Below are 7,260 nucleotides of genomic sequence, written 5' to 3'. Positions count from 1 at the left end.
TACTGGGTAGCACAGTTTTTTCCAAGTGAAGATAAGCTTACTGTGGTATTTATCTTTCTGTAAAGACTAGGTTTAAAGTTACAGCCTTTTAAATACGATAATGTTGTGTCATATAATCATGAACAAAATGGCACTCCCGTCACCACCACACAGCTTTGGACCCACACAGAGTCAGGGTCCAGAGCTATGGGTAGTGTCCTTTTTCAAGAATTAGAAACATCATAACCCCATGTCACATCATGTTCAAACTATATCTCTGAAATGGTGCATTTCCACTCAAAAACCTTTACATTTCCCAGCTTCTTTTACACAACCCTTTTATTCCATACATGAAGCCACTTTTTTCCAAGAGCACCTATTCTTACCCCACCCAAAATGTATTTGTTTTTTCACTTCCTCTTGACCGCGATGCCCCCCTCCATGGTACCCTAGGTGATCCCACATTGCCGTCCCATTAGGTGAAGGCTGCCTGTACTATGAGAGTCTCCAGAGAGAGAAGAAAGAGACTCAGAAAGGGGCCTTCCATGGCCTGGGAGCCTCCAGTCCATAGGAAGGAAACCCTGGCCTGTACTAAACACAGGAAGGGATATTTGTGGAGCGTGACAAGAAAAGAGCACTAAGCTAATCCCTGCTGTTAAGTTTCATTGTGTTCTTTTTGTTTTAGAAATCACCACATTATTTTGAAACCATGAAAAACCCAACATTGCCGTCCCAGTCATTTGATGTATTAAAATTTGTTCAGGATCAGGCCTACAGCACTTCAAACCATAGATCACCAGACTTGTTTGGATTGGTATGTGATTGATTGACTTGGTCAGCATTTTCTATAGCTATATATAAATATATTATATATATATTTCTATATATAATTTCCAGTCCAGTCTTGATGTGATGATAAATGGAAAACTAGGACAAGTACAATTATTAATATCAAGAGCTGTACAAACATGATTTGATAGATGGGGATCCTCCCACACTTACACTCCTCTGCTTTTGCACTGAACTCAAAATACTGCCACTACTTGAATTTTGCACACAACGGCTATCTAAATGTTGGTTAAAATTATACTGTAGCTGCTACCATGTTCCTGTCTCCAAGGATTGTGATGCCATTTGTTTGTGATTTTCTATGTCAGTGCTATGTGATCTTTTATGTCATCTGTTATGTCATTTATCATGTGAGGAGAGCACACAAGTCAGCATTTCACTGTTCACAGGTGCATGTGACAATAAACTTGAACTTGAGAATTGGCTGGATGAATCCTGCATAGATGTTGAGACAATATGCAACCAACCGCTGTCAAATTCCAGCATTCACCATCTCACGTTCCTGTGTCCATTAGTCACAGCATCTTGCAGACAAATGGCAGAGCTCATGAATGGTTTTGTAGTGTTGGAATGTGCACGATACATCTACATCAGGACATCTTCGCACCAAATGAGATTCGGCAACATTCCATGAATGAATGTTGCATTCCCTTTCATACAAAGGGCTCCCAACACTCTATACACAAGCTTGAAAGGGGATGTTAAATTTTAATACAGAAAAATTAAAATACAACAAACCACTACAATACAACGGACTTGTCTGAAAGCACTATTGTATTCTGAGTAAAAATGTAAATGAACAATTTGAACAGTTGTGCTTGTAATGCTGGTTTGGTAACATTTATTATGCCTATTATTATATTGGTATCCTGGGAAAAAGGCATTGCTTGAATCTTTTGCCTGAATGAATATCACGGTAGCAGCAAAGCATTACAAGACTGGTATCCATACCACTCCAGTCCCTTCTTATTCAGATTGAGCAAAAACCTTCAAGGTTTATTACAGAGGAATCAGTAAACATCAAATTAACAATTAGAGCAGAAGCAACAGAAAATCACAGTGAGTGCATATAACAGAAAATACAGTGAGTCATAAATGAAATGGATATTATTTCCTTTAGATATCGATATTTTATAATTATTCTATATCCATTTTATAAGAATGGTTTAGTGTGTTCATAGTTGATCTGCTCTCTTCACCGAACTTGCCTAGTCTTGAAAATAACAGATGGCCTATCTCCCACTGAAATAAATACCAAAAAAATGTTTGTCGACTGCTGAAAGTGAAGACTAGTTCTGTCAAATCTCTCAACATTTTTTTTCTTCAGTGTATGAAAAGATGACTGCAGTACCTGTTTTCTATGATGACAGATTGCCCAAGAGATGTTAGTGGAGTGATAACAAAAGCAAATCATGGGATTGTTCCACTTTTATGCGTTAAAAAAGCCTACAGAACTTCTCATTTTGCTGTTAAAGCAAATACAGCTATTTTAAGTGACAAATGTATTGAGAATGCAGGTTTGTCAAATAAACATGTTTACAACAGAATTGCACTGGTCGCCTTATTCATTTCCCTACAATTTGTTTGGTGGTAATGTTTTTATTTTCACTTTTTCCACAGAATTTATCAAATATATTTATGCTTCCCATTGCCTTAATATACTTTTCCAGCACTACATAGAAAAAAAAAACATTTTGAAAAGCAATATGACACAAATAATGTTTATCTGGAAATGTTCTGGCAGTTATTAGGTGGAAATAAAATGGGAAAAGCTGTCCATGTGGCTTCCTGGGAAAATCCCTCTAGTCTATTGGAAGTTCGCCCTGCTCGATGAAGTCACAGTGGAGATAATTTAAGACGCACCTGCTTGGTATTAGCATGGAGCCCATAAATTTCTACAGATCAACCCCACCTTTGACAGGCACACCTTGAACCTTCTTTTATACATGTCCTTTAAGGCATGTATCTGAGACCAGGTCCAAAGTAAATGTGCTCTGAGGACTGCAGGTGCCACTGGGTCGTACACTAATACATCTTCTTCAAAGACCAAATTTTGGCATCAAGACAACATGATAAAGACTGAGAAGGGGAGATCTAATTTCTGGAACATTTGACTCATTCTTGCTTTTGAGACAGCAAAGAAATTAGGAGCTTTCCTGTTTGTCAGAACCAAATTGTGTCCAGAGCTGCTTGAATTGGATTTACTATTGAAGTGTTTATTGTGTTTACTGCACATACTTTGTGAGGACTGGGATCACACATTCTGTTCAGGACAAATAATAGCTTATGAAATTATGCTTGTGATAGTATTACAATATTACAAAACTATCGTGTCTGGCATTAATTTCTGTCCTAAATTTAGTAATATTTTTTTTTATTTGTGAAACGTTTCATGTGTTTAGGATGTTCTAGTATATTCAAATCCAAAAATCTTACACATGAACTGTAATTCACATTTGTATTCATTTATTATTATATAAATAAAAATATTAAACCTGTTCCTTGTCAAGTGTTAGTTTATGGAGAAAAAAACAGAAAGCTGTATTGCAAGCACAACTCCATCCTACAAAAAAATATTCTTTTTCCCCCTTTTTAGTTGATGATAATGTCTACGGTGACATTCTTTTATAAGATAGCAATATGTCAGAACAGTTGATGAAAACAGTTGTTGACAGATTATAGCTCTTGGGGGGAGTACAGAAATATTTTGTTCTGGGAAAGATAAGTTCTCAGTATACAGAGTTAGTCAAAATGCTGTCGACAACTTTGACAGTTTATTACAAATTAATTACATGGGTTACTGTGACAAAAAAAGGTTTAAAACGAAAGCATAAATATCAAAGTTTCTAACAATCATCTTCCAATCCTTCACCATCTGTGGAGGAGAAAAATCTTTAGTAAAATAATTTGCATTTATACTTCTTGACAACTAACCCTGTATAACTTATATTTTAACTAACCCTGTATTTCCATGTTATTTGACCTAACAAAACCCCAAATACTTTATATTAAGTATTACCTTATATACCTTACAGTTAGAGGAGGCTTCTAAATCAGTTCCTAAAATCAAGAAGTATTTAGATAAGTGATTATAACCTCCACAGTGCCCTCTTCTGGCAATAATGCAGAGAACATGGAATTCTGAATGTGAAACACCTTTCTACACAACCTGTGTGTCACCATCTGTGCTGAACAAGACCTTCTCTATTTCCTTTAGGCCTGAGAAACTAAAGTCTATTAAAATCATGAATCAAATATTAATATTAAATTAGATGAAGATTCCATATTCTGACACAATAAAACATGACGTCTAAGGTGAATGCTTCTGATAGCCACTGTTTTCATTATCATCAGCAACAACAACAATAATAATAATGATGATGATGACATTGGTACTTGATAGAAAGGGACATTAGGACTTCACACTGAGCTCAAGTGTTGTCATTCCTTTCAGATTCTGGGTAGTACGTCAAAGGGAAATATGTCTTAGTGTATCACACTATAAGAAAGTACAAATACTCCAAAAACCTATCAACATCTCAACACTTTATAATTGCCTTATTCATTAAATATGTTTATGATATTCACTACATTTCATTGTAATTTATCTCCTAAAATAAGGATTTCCATGGACTAATTTGTTCCTGTTCGGATCAACACACAATAATATACAACAATAGTAATATAATCCTATAATCCACTTCATAGTATATTCAGTTGAGGGAAATTCTTTCTATAACTAGAGATATAAGAAGGAGAATTTCCATTGTTAGCAAATTAAATCATTGGCTCATGTTTTCTTGACCAGACATTTTAAATTCTGATTTCAATCAGTGCTTACTGGTTAGATTTTTCTTTACCCTCCATTAAAAGTAATATTTTACACAAATGGAGACATTTTCTATGGTATTGTAGAATTTACGTACATGAATGTGCTCATTCTAAATTTACACCTTGCACACTGAAGCAGAGGGACAGACGTGTTGTATGTGACATTTCAGCAGAACTGAAAGACAGGTATAACCATTTTCAAAAATCAACATTGTACTATTTATGGAGATCTTTATTTAAAACACTTGAGTGTGTTCGTGTATGTTCTTTGGCCTTTTTCAAACAAAATTAAAATTTCTTTCAAACCTTCGCTAAAGTGTGCTGTGACTTCTTGCTGCCCTCCAGTGTGAATATTACCCCTGTCCTCCTTCATATTTTAAGCTGTTTTCAGCTGTGTCCTATTATTTACATTTTATTGATTGTATTCTATTGATCGTTTCTTTCTTCCACTGCTTAGTTTTGTCTGTAAACTGATTAGCTTATCTTAGGTTCTTCTGTATTAATTAGGTGGCGTGTCTCTGTTGGTTATTGTTGCAGAGCAGACAAGATCTCTGGAGAAGGTCAAAACGTTCTAACATCAGCAGAATGGAAGCTATATCAGAATAAATGTTGGGCTGTTTTGCACCATTAAGGCTTGTTGTATCTTTTTCATAATGCAGTGACGATGGAAAATTAATGGAGAACCAAAAGAATCTTTGCAAATGACACATTTAATTATATTGATTAATGAACACTAATTAAGAAAAAATTGGAAAAATAGAACCATAAGGGATATTGCAAATATTATACACACAATCTGAATTATTGCATTTGGAATATGCAGAAGGCTTATCACATTGGTACTTGGTTGCACGTTGAATGTTTTGAGCTGATACAGCCATACAAACAATCTCTTTGGGATTCGTGTAAACCATTCTGCTTCCTTATAAAAACTGCTTTTTTCTTAGGCTGACTACAGGAAGATTGAATTTTGAATTGCATTCAGAAACAATAAAATAAATTCTTTTCTCGTGACAGCTTTCCTGCTTTGTGGCTTCATTAAAAGTAGATTTGCATAAATCCATTACAACATACTCCTGGGACTGAAAAACTGAAAGTATCTTGGTCACTAAACCTTCTGTTCTTGAATTTAGTTCTCCAGTCCAAGTTTTCTCTTTCTTTGAAAGGAACCAGAAGACAATTGGCAGCCAAATTAGAGGCACAGCTTCAGCACATATGCAACAATGAATTAGGTTTTAATGAATTATTTAATTGGCATGGTATGTGACATTACTGACAATAGTTTTGACACTGGCAGCAATAAGAAGCATTTGGACACCCTTGAGTATAGAGAAACCTACCCTAATTTATCTAGTTACCTTGATAACATCAACATATTTAAATTATTAAATTAACTGCTAAAATTATGTTGCAATTTAAATGAACAAAATGAGAATTTATTATTTTACCTAGGGATCAATTTCCTGAGTGAACACTCAATAAAGATTAAATGCTATCTTGACTAGAAACAATTAATATGTAGTATAAACCATAAACACCCCCACTTGTCAGGACATCTCAAGCAAGGTCATGAAACCATATGAAACTTGAGTATGATTTTTGTACTGAAATCCAATGGTAACATAAAGACCTGTGATTAATGGAATTAAAATGTGTTCAGAAAAAAACACATTGTTTCAACAGCATGGGAAACTCTTGACACGTCCATTATTGTTTTGCATAATACAGTCCTAAACATCTGTCTATTTACCTAGACCTCAACATTTAATTAAGACAAAGGCGGAAACCTTGAATTTTTTATTCCATCACAATCGCAGTTTGACAACCTTGTGCATGGACCTGTAAGTGGAGGACAGAAAAAAGACAAAAGACAGACAAAGGTGAAACCCAAGACAACATGATGCTTGCTAATCATCAAAAAATACTAAACCCCTATGAGTTGTCTTGCATACAGTCGTAGCCATCAGTCTATGTGGATATGAGGGACAGAAAACAGAGAAAGTTAAACAGAACACCTGATACTTGCCCATTACATAATATTGGTTCTCGGCTGAAACCTGTTACATTGATTATTATAAATTGTACTATTTTTTATGATGAACGATATGAAAAACGAAGCGGTGGGCTAGTTTGACTTTGCAACAGATTAATGAAGCTGCTATGTTAGGTCTCGTGAAATTTACGCCAGAAATGTATTTCGACACCAGCACGATTAAAGGCATATTTATGCATTTACGGCAAGCCTCTTTAACATCCAATCCAGGATTAGCGATATTGAAAATTCAGTTCAAGGTAGCAAATTAGTATCCTTCTTCACACAATCTTAAATTGTTTCTATAATTCATTTAGTATCTTTTAGGAATTTAATTTATCAAATTAATTCCTGATACAAAAATAAATTAATTTTTTGACATCAGTTATTCAGAATTAAATAATAAAAAGATATGGCATAAGTATTATAATAGCACTACTGTTTCCTGGTAGCAATAAAATACAAAAGTGCAAAAACAACATAAGCCAATATTGTGCTTTGCAGGACTAGAGTAACGAAAAAAGCATGCCCTGGTCATTTTTATGTGAACAGATCTCTGTCAGCAAATG

Source organism: Lepisosteus oculatus, chromosome 5 (assembly GCF_040954835.1).
Source record: "Lepisosteus oculatus isolate fLepOcu1 chromosome 5, fLepOcu1.hap2, whole genome shotgun sequence".
In the NCBI taxonomy this organism is placed as follows: Eukaryota; Metazoa; Chordata; class Actinopteri; order Semionotiformes; family Lepisosteidae; genus Lepisosteus; species Lepisosteus oculatus.
The sequence above is the reverse complement of the archived record's forward strand: the minus strand, read 5'-3'. Positions refer to the sequence as shown.